The following is a 16,647-nucleotide window of genomic DNA, read 5'->3' as shown; positions in this document are numbered from 1 at the left end:
TCCTTTGCACCTGTCCGTTGTTTCGAAGTCCCTTCATCTCCACTTGGAAATCCATCGTCACTCTCGGGGAGATAATACCCTTCAGAGTCAGAATCTGCTGTAAATTGCATGCCACGTGTACTTCCTCCAGCCATTTTTTTCCTTACCGGATCTGCCCTGGATCATACCTGGCTAATAAAGGGAAGTTGCACCGAACCGACCAATGACTGAAGTGATTCATTTTCTACTATTATTTCATTAATTTCCTTGTACGGTAAAGTTGCATTTCTGCGACTTTGGCGCTTAAAGGGTTAGGTAATGGGAGCATCCGGATTTGAACCGGGGACCTCTTGATCTGCAGTCAAATGCTCTACCACTGAGCTATACTCCCCTACCTGTCTGCAAATATGAGGGTGGCAAAGACACAATGACACAATCACACAGTGTTAGCTGAGCTTTAAGCTTGCACACTTATCTACCTTTTTATTAAGGGTTGATTGTAGTTTACCCTCCTCTGGTATTGACTGAGTTTGACCTCATGCCGTTTTTCTGTGCATTCCAAACTTTTATCTGCCCTATTGCAACCCATTCAAAAAAGGCTAAATACACAGTTTGAACGCGCATCTAAAGTAGAACGGTTCCGCTTGTTTTATTTGTCGTCTTGACATGAGTGGCTTTATTCTGGACCGGAGGAAACAGCCGATGCCAGCTGCGCTAGCTTTTGCACAACAGTTGTTTATTATCCTTCAGCCACGAAACTTGTGTAAGGCGCAGCTTGTTTACAGATGCCACAACAGTGTTCCGACAACTTCTGCTGCTGCAGAAACGTTACACTTTTACCCAATCAACATCTGATAGTCTGTGGACGTCACGTTTAGTCCCTGCTTTGCTCGACTTGGCCCAAGGGAGAAGAGGGTACTAAAAGTGTACCTGGTCTGAGGCGGTAGCACCAAATGGAAATGTGCTAAAGCAGGGCTGAATAGAGTTGAGCAAAGTAGGTGCTAATGGAAAAGGGGCACTAGTAATGCTTATAAATAGGTTTAGCATCATACAAATGCTATAGGTTGGGCGTTTACTGGGTATTCTCCTAAAGAAAAAGGATTTGTCAGATTTGTCAGATTTGTCAGACTTGTCAGATTTGTCAGTAGTTTTTGACTTATCTTGTGTCTGTGCGATAGACCTTACAGGCTCATCAAGGTTTCCATGTGGTGTGAGGCAAGCCTTTGAGGTCTTTTCAGATCACACAGCACATGCTGCTGCGGAGTTGAGAGAATGTGGGCATGGAAACCTTCAGGGGACTTCATTGTGTGTTGTACTTTCTGTGCCCCGTTTTTCCGCTCCTTCTCATTGATGATGGCTGGGCATAGGCATATCTTTTGGATGCTTAGCGACAACGCTGAATGAGGACGTGTAAATTGCTGTAGATTGACTATTATGTGAAAAGCAAACGTAATCAGGAACTCTTCAACTGTCCTTTTGTTCAAAATATACAAGATGTACCTGTAGCCACCTCACCTCTGCCCTTGTGTATATTCTGAAATATTTGGTGGAGCACATGCATTGGCTCAACAGAACTGTTACATCATACTTTATATGCTGTGTCGCTGCACACCTATCTATTTGTTTTAAATACTTCTCAAGGCAAGGATAAGATTTGACCTCATGCATTAGGCTCGAAGGCGAGCGCCTGATGGTCAGGCCTTTGCGCCACTGTTGTTTGCAGAGGATATTGTCTTGATGTCTTAATCAACCACGCTCACTACGACGATGACAGAGTGTTACCAAGTGCAAAAAAGCTGTAGCTAAAATCAACTCAAGGAAAGGGGCGGAACTGTATCTTAAATGCCATCTTACACCCTCTTGAGACATTGGTATGAAGTTGAAAGGGCAGTCTGCGGAATGCCAACATTGCAGTTGGTCTTTTAACAAATACAAATTCTATTTAAGTAAAGGGAGCAGATGACCTCTTGATCTGCAGTCAAATGCTCTACCACTGAGCTATACTCCCCTATCTGTCTGCAAATATGAGGGTGGCAAAGACACAATGACACAATCACACAGTGTTAGCTGAGCTTTAAGCTTGCACACTTATCTACCTTTTTATCAAGGGTTGATTGTAGTTTACCCTCCTATGGTATTGACTGAGTTTGACCTCATGCCGTTTTTCTGTGCATTCCAAACTTTTATCTGCCCCATTGCAACCCATTCAAAAAAGGCTAAATACACAGTTTGAACGCGCATCTAAAGTAGAACGGTTCCGCTTGTTTTATTTGTCGTCTTGACATGAGTGGCTTTATTCTGGACCGGAGGAAACAGCCGATGCCAGCTGCGCTAGCTTTTGCACAACAGTTGTTTATTATCCTTCAGCCACGAAACTTGTGTAAGGCGCAGCTTGTTTACAGATGCCACAACAGTGTTCCGACAACTTCTGCTGCTGCAGAAACGTTACACTTTTACCCAATCAACATCGGATAGTCTGTGGACGTCACGTTTAGTCCCTGCTTTGCTCGACTTGGCCCAAGGGAGAAGAGGGTACTAAAAGTGTACCTGGTCTGAGGCGGTAGCACCAAATGGAAATGTGCTAAAGCAGGGCTGAATAGAGTTGAGCAAAGTAGGTGCTAATGGAAAAGGGGCACTAGTAATGCTTATAAATAGGTTTAGCATCATACAAATGCTATAGGTTGGGCGTTTACTGGGTATTCTCCTAAAGAAAAAGGATTTGTCAGATTTGTCAGATTTGTCAGACTTGTCAGATTTGTCAGTAGTTTTTGACTTATCTTGTGTCTGTGCGATAGACCTTACAGGCTCATCAAGGTTTCCATGTGGTGTGAGGCAAGCCTTTGAGGTCTTTTCAGATCACACAGCACATGCTGCTGCGGAGTTGAGAGAATGTGGGCATGGAAACCTTCAGGGGACTTCATTGTGTGTTGTCCTTTCTGTGCCCCGTTGTTCCGCTCCTTCTCATTGATGATGGATGGGCATAGGCATATCTTTTGGATGCTTAGCGACAACGCTGAATGAGGACGTGTAAATTGCTGTAGATTGACTATTATGTGAAAAGCAAACGTAATCAGGAACTCTTCAACTGTCCTTTTGTTCAAAATATACAAGATGTACCTGTAGCCACCTCACTTGTGTATATTCTGAAATATTTGGTGGAGCACATGCATTGGCTCAACAGAACTGTTACATCATACTTTATATGCTGTGTCGCTGCACAGCTATCTATTTGTTTTAAATACTTCTCAAGGCAAGGATAAGATTTGACCTCATGCATTAGGCTCGAAGAGGAGCGCCTGATGGTCAGGCCTTTGCGCCACTGTTGTTTGCAGAGGATGTTGTCTTGATGTCTTAATCAACCACGCTCACTACGACGATGACAGAGTGTTACCAAGTGCAAAAAAGCTATAGCTAAAATCAACTCAAGGAAAGGGGCGGAACTGTATCTTAAATGCCATCTTACACCCTCTTGAGACATTGGTATGAAGTTGAAAGGGCAGTCTGCGGAATGCCAACATTGCAGTTGGTCTTTTAACAAATACAAATTCTATTTAAGTAAAGGGAGCATCCGGATTTGAACCGGGGACCTCTTGATCTGCAGTCAAATGCTCTACCACTGAGCTATACCCCCTACCTGTCTGCAAATATGAGGGTGGCAAAGACACAATGACACAATCACACAGTGTTAGCTGAGCTTTAAGCTTGCACACTTATCTACCTTTTTATTAAGGGTTGATTGTAGTTTACCCTCCTCTGGTATTGACTGAGTTTGACCTCATGCCGTTTTTCTGTGCATTCCAAACTTTTATCTGCCCCATTGCAACCCATTCAAAAAAGGCTAAATACACAGTTTGAACGCGCATCTAAAGTAGAACGGTTCCGCTTGTTTTATTTGTCGTCTTGACATGAGTGGCTTTATTCTGGACCGGAGGAAACAGCCGATGCCAGCTGCGCTAGCTTTTGCACAACAGTTGTTTATTATCCTTCAGCCATGAAACTTGTGTAAGGCGCAGCTTGTTTACAGATGCCACAACAGTGTTCCGACAACTTCTGCTGCTGCAGAAACGTTACACTTTTACCCAATCAACATCTGATAGTCTGTGGACGTCACGTTTAGTCCCTGCTTTGCTCGACTTGGCCCAAGGGAGAAGAGGGTACTAAAAGTGTACCTTGTCTGAGGCGGTAGCACCAAATGGAAATGTGCTAAAGCAGGGCTGAATAGAGTTGAGCAAAGTAGGTGCTAATGGAAAAGGGGCACTAGTAATGCTTATAAATAGGTTTAGCATCATACAAATGCTATAGGTTGGGCGTTTACTGGGTATTCTCCTAAAGAAAAAGGATTTGTCAGATTTGTCAGATTTGTCAGACTTGTCAGATTTGTCAGTAGTTTTTGACTTATCTTGTGTCTGTGCGATAGACCTTACAGGCTCATCAAGGTTTCCATGTGGTGTGAGGCAAGCCTTTGAGGTCTTTTCAGATCACACAGCACATGCTGCTGCGGAGTTGAGAGAATGTGGGCATGGAAACCTTCAGGGGACTTCATTGTGTGTTGTCCTTTCTGTGCCCCGTTGTTCCGCTCCTTCTCATTGATGATGGATGGGCATAGGCATATCTTTTGGATGCTTAGCGACAACGCTGAATGAGGACGTGTAAATTGCTGTAGATTGACTATTATGTGAAAAGCAAACGTAATCAGGAACTCTTCAACTGTCCTTTTGTTCAAAATATACAAGATGTACCTGTAGCCACCTCACCTCTGCCCTTGTGTATATTCTGAAATATTTGGTGGAGCACATGCATTGGCTCAACAGAACTGTTACATCATACTTTATATGCTGTGTCGCTGCACACCTATCTATTTGTTTTAAATACTTCTCAAGGCAAGGATAAGATTTGACCTCATGCATTAGGCTCGAAGGCGAGCTCCTGATGGTCAGGCCTTTGCGCCACTGTTGTTTGCAGAGGATGTTGTCTTGATGTCTTAATCAACCACGCTCACTACGACGATGACAGAGTGTTACCAAGTGCAAAAAAGCTATAGCTAAAATCAACTCAAGGAAAGGGGCGGAACTGTATCTTAAATGCCATCTTACACCCTCTTGAGACATTGGTATGAAGTTGAAAGGGCAGTCTGCGGAATGCCAACATTGCAGTTAGTCTTTTAACAAATACAAATTCTATTTAAGTAAAGGGACCTCTTGATCTGCAGTCAAATGCTCTACCACTGAGCTATACCCCCTACCTGTCTGCAAATATGAGGGTGGCAAAGACACAATGACACAATCACACAGTGTTAGCTGAGCTTTAAGCTTGCACACTTATCTACCTTTTTATTAAGGGTTGATTGTAGTTTACCCTCCTCTGGTATTGACTGAGTTTGACCTCATGCCGTTTTTCTGTGCATTCCAAACTTTTATCTGCCCCATTGCAACCCATTCAAAAAAGGCTAAATACACAGTTTGAACGCGCATCTAAAGTAGAACGGTTCCGCTTGTTTTATTTGTCGTCTTGACATGAGTGGCTTTATTCTGGACCGGAGGAAACAGCCGATGCCAGCTGCGCTAGCTTTTGCACAACAGTTGTTTATTATCCTTCAGCCACGAAACTTGTGTAAGGCGCAGCTTGTTTACAGATGCCACAACAGTGTTCCGACAACTTCTGCTGCTGCAGAAACGTTACACTTTTACCCAATCAACATCTGATAGTCTGTGGACGTCACGTTTAGTCCCTGCTTTGCTCGACTTGGCCCAAGGGAGAAGAGGGTACTAAAAGTGTACCTGGTCTGAGGCGGTAGCACCAAATGGAAATGTGCTAAAACAGGGCTGAATAGAGTTGAGCAAAGTAGGTGCTAATGGAAAAGGGGCACTAGTAATGCTTATAAATAGGTTTAGCATCATACAAATGCTATAGGTTGGGCGTTTACTGGGTATTCTCCTAAAGAAAAAGGATTTGTCAGATTTGTCAGATTTGTCAGACTTGTCAGATTTGTCAGTAGTTTTTGACTTATCTTGTGTCTGTGCGATAGACCTTACAGGCTCATCAAGGTTTCCATGTGGTGTGAGGCAAGCCTTTGAGGTCTTTTCAGATCACACAGCACATGCTGCTGCGGAGTTGAGAGAATGTGGGCATGGAAACCTTCAGGGGACTTCATTGTGTGTTGTACTTTCTGTGCCCCGTTTTTCCGCTCCTTCTCATTGATGATGGATGGGCATAGGCATATCTTTTGGATGCTTAGCGACAACGCTGAATGAGGACGTGTAAATTGCTGTAGATTGACTATTATGTGAAAAGCAAACGTAATCAGGAACTCTTCAACTGTCCTTTTGTTCAAAATATACAAGATGTACCTGTAGCCACCTCACTTGTGTATATTCTGAAATATTTGGTGGAGCACATGCATTGGCTCAACAGAACTGTTACATCATACTTTATATGCTGTGTCGCTGCACACCTATCTATTTGTTTTAAATACTTCTCAAGGCAAGGATAAGATTTGACCTCATGCATTAGGCTCGAAGGCGAGCGCCTGATGGTCAGGCCTTTGCGCCACTGTTGTTTGCAGAGAATGTTGTCTTGATGTCTTAATCAACCACGCTCACTACGACGATGACAGAGGGTTACCAAGTGCAAAAAAGCTATAGCTAAAATCAACTCAAGGAAAGGGGCGGAACTGTATCTTAAATGCCATCTTACACCCTCTTGAGACATTGGTATGAAGTTGAAAGGGCAGTCTGCGGAATGCCAACATTGCAGTTGGTCTTTTAACAAATACAAATTCTATTTAAGTAAAGTGAGCATCCGGATTTGAACCGGGGACCTCTTGATCTGCAGTCAAATGCTCTACCACTGAGCTATACCCCCTACCTGTCTGCATATATGAGGGTGGCAAAGACACAATGACACAATCACACAGTGTTAGCTGAGCTTTAAGCTTGCACACTTATCTACCTTTTTATTAAGGGTTGATTGTAGTTTACCCTCCTCTGGTATTGACTGAGTTTGACCTCATGCCGTTTTTCTGTGCATTCCAAACTTTTATCTGCCCTATTGCAACCCATTCAAAAAAGGCTAAATACACAGTTTGAACGCGCATCTAAAGTAGAACGGTTCCGCTTGTTTTATTTGTCGTCTTGACATGAGTGGCTTTATTCTAGACCGGAGGAAACAGCCGATGCCAGCTGCGCTAGCTTTTGCACAACAGTTGTTTATTATCCTTCAGCCACGAAACTTGTGTAAGGCGCAGCTTGTTTACAGATGCCACAACAGTGTTCCGACAACTTCTGCTGCTGCAGAAACGTTACACTTTTACCCAATCAACATCTGATAGTCTGTGGACGTCACGTTTAGTCCCTGCTTTGCTCGACTTGGCCCAAGGGAGAAGAGGGTACTAAAAGTGTACCTGGTCTGAGGCGGTAGCACCAAATGGAAATGTGCTAAAGCAGGGCTGAATAGAGTTGAGCAAAGTAGGTGCTAATGGAAAAGGGGCACTAGTAATGCTTATAAATAGGTTTAGCATCATACAAATGCTATAGGTTGGGCGTTTACTGGGTATTCTCCTAAAGAAAAAGGATTTGTCAGATTTGTCAGATTTGTCAGACTTGTCAGATTTGTCAGTAGTTTTTGACTTATCTTGTGTCTGTGCGATAGACCTTACAGGCTCATCAAGGTTTCCATGTGGTGTGAGGCAAGCCTTTGAGGTCTTTTCAGATCACACAGCACATGCTGCTGCGGAGTTGAGAGAATGTGGGCATGGAAACCTTCAGGGGACTTCATTGTGTGTTGTACTTTCTGTGCCCCGTTTTTCCGCTCCTTCTCATTGATGATGGATGGGCATAGGCATATCTTTTGGATGCTTAGCGACAACGCTGAATGAGGACGTGTAAATTGCTGTAGATTGACTATTATGTGAAAAGCAAACGTAATCAGGAACTCTTCAACTGTCCTTTTGTTCAAAATATACAAGATGTACCTGTAGCCACCTCACCTCTGCCCTTGTGTATATTCTGAAATATTTGGTGGAGCACATGCATTGGCTCAACAGAACTGTTACATCATACTTTATATGCTGTGTCGCTGCACACCTATCTATTTGTTTTAAATACTTCTCAAGGCAAGGATAAGATTTGACCTCATGCATTAGGCTCGAAGGCGAGCGTCTGATTGTCAGGCCTTTGCGCCACTGTTGTTTGCAGAGGATGTTGTCTTGATGTCTTAATCAACCACGCTCACTACGACGATGACAGAGTGTTACCAAGTGCAAAAAAGCTATAGCTAAAATCAACTCAAGGAAAGGGGCGGAACTGTATCTTAAATGCCATCTTACACCCTCTTGAGACATTGGTATGAAGTTGAAAGGGCAGTCTGCGGAATGCCAACATTTCAGTTGGTCTTTTAACAAATACAAATTCTATTTATCTGCAGTCAAATGCTCTACCACTGAGCTATACCCCATACCTGTCTGCAAATATGAGGGTGGCAAAGACACAATGACACAATCACACAGTGTTAGCTGAGCTTTGAAGCTTGCACACTTATCTACCTTTTTATTAAGGGTTGATTGTAGTTTACCCTCCTCTGGTATTGACTGAGTTTGACCTCATGTCGTTTTTCTGTGCATTCCAAACTTTTATCTGCCCTATTGCAACCCATTCAAAAAAGGCTAAATACACAGTTTGAACGCGCATCTAAAGTAGAACGGTTCCGCTTGTTTTATTTGTCGTCTTGACATGAGTGGCTTTATTCTGGACCGGAGGAAACAGCCGATGCCAGCTGCGCTAGCTTTTGCACAACAGTTGTTTATTATCCTTCAGCCACGAAACTTGTGTAAGGCGCAGCTTGTTTACAGATGCCACAACAGTGTTCCGACAACTTCTGCTGCTGCAGAAACGTTACACTTTTACCCAATCAACATCTGATAGTCTGTGGACGTCACGTTTAGTCCCTGCTTTGCTCGACTTGGCCCAAGGGAGAAGAGGGTACTAAAAGTGTACCTGGTCTGAGGCGGTAGCACCAAATGGAAATGTGCTAAAGCAGGGCTGAATAGAGTTGAGCAAAGTAGGTGCTAATGGAAAAGGGGCACTAGTAATGCTTATAAATAGGTTTAGCATCATACAAATGCTATAGGTTGGGCGTTTACTGGGTATTCTCCTAAAGAAAAAGGATTTGTCAGATTTGTCAGATTTGTCAGACTTGTCAGATTTGTCAGTAGTTTTTGACTTATCTTGTGTCTGTGCGATAGACCTTACAGGCTCATCAAGGTTTCCATGTGGTGTGAGGCAAGCCTTTGAGGTCTTTTCAGATCACACAGCACATGCTGCTGCGGAGTTGAGAGAATGTGGGCATGGAAACCTTCAGGGGACTTCATTGTGTGTTGTACTTTCTGTGCCCCGTTTTTCCGCTCCTTCTCATTGATGATGGATGGGCATAGGCATATCTTTTGGATGCTTAGCGACAACGCTGAATGAGGACGTGTAAATTGCTGTAGATTGACTATTATGTGAAAAGCAAACGTAATCAGGAACTCTTCAACTGTCCTTTTGTTCAAAATATACAAGATGTACCTGTAGCCACCTCACCTCTGCCCTTGTGTATATTCTGAAATATTTGGTGGAGCACATGCATTGGCTCAACAGAACTGTTACATCATACTTTATATGCTGTGTCGCTGCACACCTATCTATTTGTTTTAAATACTTCTCAAGGCAAGGATAAGATTTGACCTCATGCATTAGGCTCGAAGGCGAGCGCCTGATGGTCAGGCCTTTGCGCCACTGTTGTTTGCAGAGGATGTTGTCTTGATGTCTTAATCAACCACGCTCACTACGACGATGACAGAGTGTTACCAAGTGCAAAAAAGCTATAGCTAAAATCAACTCAAGGAAAGGGGCGGAACTGTATCTTAAATGCCATCTTACACCCTCTTGAGACATTGGTATGAAGTTGAAAGGGCAGTCTGCGGAATGCCAACATTTCAGTTGGTCTTTTAACAAATACAAATTCTATTTATCTGCAGTCAAATGCTCTACCACTGAGCTATACCCCATACCTGTCTGCAAATATGAGGGTGGCAAAGACACAATGACACAATCACACAGTGTTAGCTGAGCTTTGAAGCTTGCACACTTATCTACCTTTTTATTAAGGGTTGATTGTAGTTTACCCTCCTCTGGTATTGACTGAGTTTGACCTCATGCCGTTTTTCTGTGCATTCCAAACTTTTATCTGCCCTATTGCAACCCATTCAAAAAAGGCTAAATACACAGTTTGAACGCGCATCTAAAGTAGAACGGTTCCGCTTGTTTTATTTGTCGTCTTGACATGAGTGGCTTTATTCTGGACCGGAGGAAACAGCCGATGCCAGCTGCGCTAGCTTTTGCACAACAGTTGTTTATTATCCTTCAGCCACGAAACTTGTGTAAGGCGCAGCTTGTTTACAGATGCCACAACAGTGTTCCGACAACTTCTGCTGCTGCAGAAACGTTACACTTTTACCCAATCAACATCTGATAGTCTGTGGACGTCACGTTTAGTCCCTGCTTTGCTCGACTTGGCCCAAGGGAGAAGAGGGTACTAAAAGTGTACCTGGTCTGAGGCGGTAGCACCAAATGGAAATGTGCTAAAGCAGGGCTGAATAGAGTTGAGCAAAGTAGGTGCTAATGGAAAAGGGGCACTAGTAATGCTTATAAATAGGTTTAGCATCATACAAATGCTATAGGTTGGGCGTTTACTGGGTATTCTCCTAAAGAAAAAGGATTTGTCAGATTTGTCAGATTTGTCAGACTTGTCAGATTTGTCAGTAGTTTTTGACTTATCTTGTGTCTGTGCGATAGACCTTACAGGCTCATCAAGGTTTCCATGTGGTGTGAGGCAAGCCTTTAAGGTCTTTTCAAATCACACAGCACATGCTGCTGCGGAGTTGAGAGAATGTGGGCATGGAAACCTTCAGGGGACTTCATTGTGTGTTGTACTTTCTGTGCCCCGTTTTTCCGCTCCTTCTCATTGATGATGGATGGGCATAGGCATATCTTTTGGATGCTTAGCGACAACGCTGAATGAGGACGTGTAAATTGCTGTAGATTGACTATTATGTGAAAAGCAAACGTAATCAGGAACTCTTCAACTGTCCTTTTGTTCAAAATATACAAGATGTACCTGTAGCCACCTCACTTGTGTATATTCTGAAATATTTGGTGGAGCACATGCATTGGCTCAACAGAACTGTTACATCATACTTTATATGCTGTGTCGCTGCACAGCTATCTATTTGTTTTAAATACTTCTCAAGGCAAGGATAAGATTTGACCTCATGCATTAGGCTCGAAGGCGAGCGCCTGATGGTCAGGCCTTTGCGCCACTGTTGTTTGCAGAGGATGTTGTCTTGATGTCTTAATCAACCACGCTCACTACGACGATGACAGAGTGTTACCAAGTGCAAAAAAGCTATAGCTAAAATCAAGTCAAGGAAAGGGGCGGAACTGTATCATAAATGCCATCTTACACCCTCTTGAGACATTGGTATGAAGTTGAAAGGGCAGTCTGCGGAATACCAACATTGCAGTTGGTCTTTTAACAAATACAAATTCTATTTAAGTAAAGGGAGCAGATGACCTCTTGATCTGCAGTCAAATGCTCTACCACTGAGCTATACTCCCCTACCTGTCTGCAAATATGAGGGTGGCAAAGACACAATGACACAATCACACAGTGTTAGCTGAGCTTTGAAGCTTGCACACTTATCTACCTTTTTATTAAGGGTTGATTGTAGTTTACCCTCCTCTGGTATTGACTGAGTTTGACCTCATGCCGTTTTTCTGTGCATTCCAAACTTTTATCTGCCCTATTGCAACCCATTCAAAAAAGGCTAAATACACAGTTTGAACGCGCATCTAAAGAAGAACGGTTCCGCTTGTTTTATTTGTCGTCTTGACATGAGTGGCTTTATTCTGGACCGGAGGAAACAGCCGATGCCAGCTGCGCTAGCTTTTGCACAACAGTTGTTTATTATCCTTCAGCCACGAAACTTGTGTAAGGCGCAGCTTGTTTACAGATGCCACAACAGTGTTCCGACAACTTCTGCTGCTGCAGAAACGTTACACTTTTACCCAATCAACATCTGATAGTCTGTGGACGTCACGTTTAGTCCCTGCTTTGCTCGACTTGGCCCAAGGGAGAAGAGGGTACTAAAAGTGTACCTGGTCTGAGGCGGTAGCACCAAATGGAAATGTGCTAAAGCAGGGCTGAATAGAGTTGAGCAAAGTAGGTGCTAATGGAAAAGGGGCACTAGTAATGCTTATAAATAGGTTTAGCATCATACAAATGCTATAGGTTGGGCGTTTACTGGGTATTCTCCTAAAGAAAAAGGATTTGTCAGATTTGTCAGATTTGTCAGACTTGTCAGATTTGTCAGTAGTTTTTGACTTATCTTGTGTCTGTGCGATAGACCTTACAGGCTCATCAAGGTTTCCATGTGGTGTGAGGCAAGCCTTTGAGGTCTTTTCAGATCACACAGCACATGCTGCTGCGGAGTTGAGAGAATGTGGGCATGGAAACCTTCAGGGGACTTCATTGTGTGTTGTACTTTCTGTGCCCCGTTTTTCCGCTCCTTCTCATTGATGATGGATGGGCATAGGCATATCTTTTGGATGCTTAGCGACAACGCTGAATGAGGACGTGTAAATTGCTGTAGATTGACTATTATGTGAAAAGCAAACGTAATCAGGAACTCTTCAACTGTCCTTTTGTTCAAAATATACAAGATGTACCTGTAGCCACCTCACTTGTGTATATTCTGAAATATTTGGTGGAGCACATGCATTGGCTCAACAGAACTGTTACATCATACTTTATATGCTGTGTCGCTGCACAGCTATCTATTTGTTTTAAATACTTCTCAAGGCAAGGATAAGATTTGACCTCATGCATTAGGCTCGAAGAGGAGCGCCTGATGGTCAGGCCTTTGCGCCACTGTTGTTTGCAGAGGATGTTGTCTTGATGTCTTAATCAACCACGCTCACTACGACGATGACAGAGTGTTACCAAGTGCAAAAAAGCTATAGCTAAAATCAAGTCAAGGAAAGGGGCGGAACTGTATCATAAATGCCATCTTACACCCTCTTGAGACATTGGTATGAAGTTGAAAGGGCAGTCTGCGGAATACCAACATTGCAGTTGGTCTTTTAACAAATACAAATTCTATTTAAGTAAAGGGAGCAGATGACCTCTTGATCTGCAGTCAAATGCTCTACCACTGAGCTATACTCCCCTACCTGTCTGCAAATATGAGGGTGGCAAAGACACAATGACACAATCACACAGTGTTAGCTGAGCTTTGAAGCTTGCACACTTATCTACCTTTTTATTAAGGGTTGATTGTAGTTTACCCTCCTCTGGTATTGACTGAGTTTGACCTCATGCCGTTTTTCTGTGCATTCCAAACTTTTATCTGCCCTATTGCAACCCATTCAAAAAAGGCTAAATACACAGTTTGAACGCGCATCTAAAGAAGAACGGTTCCGCTTGTTTTATTTGTCGTCTTGACATGAGTGGCTTTATTCTGGACCGGAGGAAACAGCCGATGCCAGCTGCGCTAGCTTTTGCACAACAGTTGTTTATTATCCTTCAGCCACGAAACTTGTGTAAGGCGCAGCTTGTTTACAGATGCCACAACAGTGTTCCGACAACTTCTGCTGCTGCAGAAACGTTACACTTTTACCCAATCAACATCTGATAGTCTGTGGACGTCACGTTTAGTCCCTGCTTTGCTCGACTTGGCCCAAGGGAGAAGAGGGTACTAAAAGTGTACCTGGTCTGAGGCGGTAGCACCAAATGGAAATGTGCTAAAGCAGGGCTGAATAGAGTTGAGCAAAGTAGGTGCTAATGGAAAAGGGGCACTAGTAATGCTTATAAATAGGTTTAGCATCATACAGATGCTATAGGTTGGGCGTTTACTGGGTATTCTCCTAAAGAAAAAGGATTTGTCAGATTTGTCAGATTTGTCAGACTTGTCAGATTTGTCAGTAGTTTTTGACTTATCTTGTGTCTGTGCGATAGACCTTACAGGCTCATCAAGGTTTCCATGTGGTGTGAGGCAAGCCTTTGAGGTCTTTTCAGATCACACAGCACATGCTGCTGCGGAGTTGAGAGAATGTGGGCATGGAAACCTTCAGGGGACTTCATTGTGTGTTGTACTTTCTGTGCCCCGTTTTTCCGCTCCTTCTCATTGATGATGGATGGGCATAGGCATATCTTTTGGATGCTTAGCGACAACGCTGAATGAGGACGTGTAAATTGCTGTAGATTGACTATTATGTGAAAAGCAAACGTAATCAGGAACTCTTCAACTGTCCTTTTGTTCAAAATATACAAGATGTACCTGTAGCCACCTCACTTGTGTATATTCTGAAATATTTGGTGGAGCACATGCATTGGCTCAACAGAACTGTTACATCATACTTTATATGCTGTGTCGCTGCACAGCTATCTATTTGTTTTAAATACTTCTCAAGGCAAGGATAAGATTTGACCTCATGCATTAGGCTCGAAGGCGAGCGCCTGATGGTCAGGCCTTTGCGCCACTGTTGTTTGCAGAGGATGTTGTCTTGATGTCTTAATCAACCACGCTCACTACGACGATGACAGAGTGTTACCAAGTGCAAAAAAGCTATAGCTAAAATCAAGTCAAGGAAAGGGGCGGAACTGTATCATAAATGCCATCTTACACCCTCTTGAGACATTGGTATGAAGTTGAAAGGGCAGTCTGCGGAATACCAACATTGCAGTTGGTCTTTTAACAAATACAAATTCTATTTAAGTAAAGGGAGCAGATGACCTCTTGATCTGCAGTCAAATGCTCTACCACTGAGCTATACTCCCCTACCTGTCTGCAAATATGAGGGTGGCAAAGACACAATGACACAATCACACAGTGTTAGCTGAGCTTTGAAGCTTGCACACTTATCTACCTTTTTATTAAGGGTTGATTGTAGTTTACCCTCCTCTGGTATTGACTGAGTTTGACCTCATGCCGTTTTTCTGTGCATTCCAAACTTTTATCTGCCCTATTGCAACCCATTCAAAAAAGGCTAAATACACAGTTTGAACGCGCATCTAAAGAAGAACGGTTCCGCTTGTTTTATTTGTCGTCTTGACATGAGTGGCTTTATTCTGGACCGGAGGAAACAGCCGATGCCAGCTGCGCTAGCTTTTGCACAACAGTTGTTTATTATCCTTCAGCCACGAAACTTGTGTAAGGCGCAGCTTGTTTACAGATGCCACAACAGTGTTCCGACAACTTCTGCTGCTGCAGAAACGTTACACTTTTACCCAATCAACATCTGATAGTCTGTGGACGTCACGTTTAGTCCCTGCTTTGCTCGACTTGGCCCAAGGGAGAAGAGGGTACTAAAAGTGTACCTGGTCTGAGGCGGTAGCACCAAATGGAAATGTGCTAAAGCAGGGCTGAATAGAGTTGAGCAAAGTAGGTGCTAATGGAAAAGGGGCACTAGTAATGCTTATAAATAGGTTTAGCATCATACAAATGCTATAGGTTGGGCGTTTACTGGGTATTCTCCTAAAGAAAAAGGATTTGTCAGATTTGTCAGATTTGTCAGACTTGTCAGATTTGTCAGTAGTTTTTGACTTATCTTGTGTCTGTGCGATAGACCTTACAGGCTCATCAAGGTTTCCATGTGGTGTGAGGCAAGCCTTTGAGGTCTTTTCAGATCACACAGCACATGCTGCTGCGGAGTTGAGAGAATGTGGGCATGGAAACCTTCAGGGGACTTCATTGTGTGTTGTACTTTCTGTGCCCCGTTTTTCCGCTCCTTCTCATTGATGATGGATGGGCATAGGCATATCTTTTGGATGCTTAGCGACAACGCTGAATGAGGACGTGTAAATTGCTGTAGATTGACTATTATGTGAAAAGCAAACGTAATCAGGAACTCTTCAACTGTCCTTTTGTTCAAAATATACAAGATGTACCTGTAGCCACCTCACCTCTGCCCTTGTGTATATTCTGAAATATTTGGTGGAGCACATGCATTGGCTCAACAGAACTGTTACATCATACTTTATATGCTGTGTCGCTGCACACCTATCTATTTGTTTTAAATACTTCTCAAGGCAAGGATAAGATTTGACCTCATGCATTAGGCTCGAAGGCGAGCGCCTGATGGTCAGGCCTTTGCGCCACTGTTGTTTGCAGAGGATGTTGTCTTGATGTCTTAATCAACCACGCTCACTACGACGATGACAGAGTGTTACCAAGTGCAAAAAAGCTATAGCTAAAATCAACTCAAGGAAAGGGGCGGAACTGTATCTTAAATGCCATCTTACACCTTCTTGAGACATTGGTATGAAGTTGAAAGGGCAGTCTGCGGAATGCCAACATTGCAGTTGGTCTTTTAACAAATACAAATTCTATTTAAGTAAAGGGAGCAGAAGACCTCTTGATCTGCAGTCAAATGCTCTACCACTGAGCTATACTCCCCTACCTGTCTGCAAATATGAGGGTGGCAAAGACACAATGACACAATCACACAGTGTTAGCTGAGCTTTGAAGCTTGCACACTTATCTACCTTTTTATTAAGGGTTGATTGTAGTTTACCCTCCTCTGGTATTGACTGAGTTTGACCTCATGCCGTTTTTCTGTGCATTCCAAACTTTTA

The 16,647-nt window shown here is 43.2% G+C and overlaps 3 non-coding genes across 3 annotated transcripts; all 3 read right to left on the bottom strand.

Moving 5' to 3' along the window:
* Window positions 1-298: 298 nt before the first annotated feature.
* trnac-gca (transfer RNA cysteine (anticodon GCA)) lies at window positions 299-370 on the bottom strand. The gene has a single exon. It is a non-coding gene; the product is annotated as a tRNA-Cys (tRNA).
* Window positions 371-3,538: 3,168 nt separating this feature from the next.
* On the bottom strand, window positions 3,539-3,610 carry trnac-gca (transfer RNA cysteine (anticodon GCA)). Its single transcript has one exon. It is a non-coding gene; the product is annotated as a tRNA-Cys (tRNA).
* A 3,158-nt stretch (window positions 3,611-6,768) lies between these two features.
* On the bottom strand, window positions 6,769-6,840 carry trnac-gca (transfer RNA cysteine (anticodon GCA)). The gene has a single exon. It is a non-coding gene; the product is annotated as a tRNA-Cys (tRNA).
* Between the last annotated feature and the right edge of the window lie 9,807 nt (window positions 6,841-16,647).

The sequence above is a fragment of the Eucyclogobius newberryi genome, unplaced genomic scaffold (assembly GCF_026437365.1).
Source record: "Eucyclogobius newberryi isolate DKJ021-1_F unplaced genomic scaffold, fEucNew1.0.hap1 SCAF_6, whole genome shotgun sequence".
Classification (NCBI taxonomy): Eukaryota; Metazoa; Chordata; class Actinopteri; order Gobiiformes; family Gobiidae; genus Eucyclogobius; species Eucyclogobius newberryi.
Note: the sequence above shows the minus strand (reverse complement) of the source record. Positions and strands in the feature narration are given on the sequence as shown.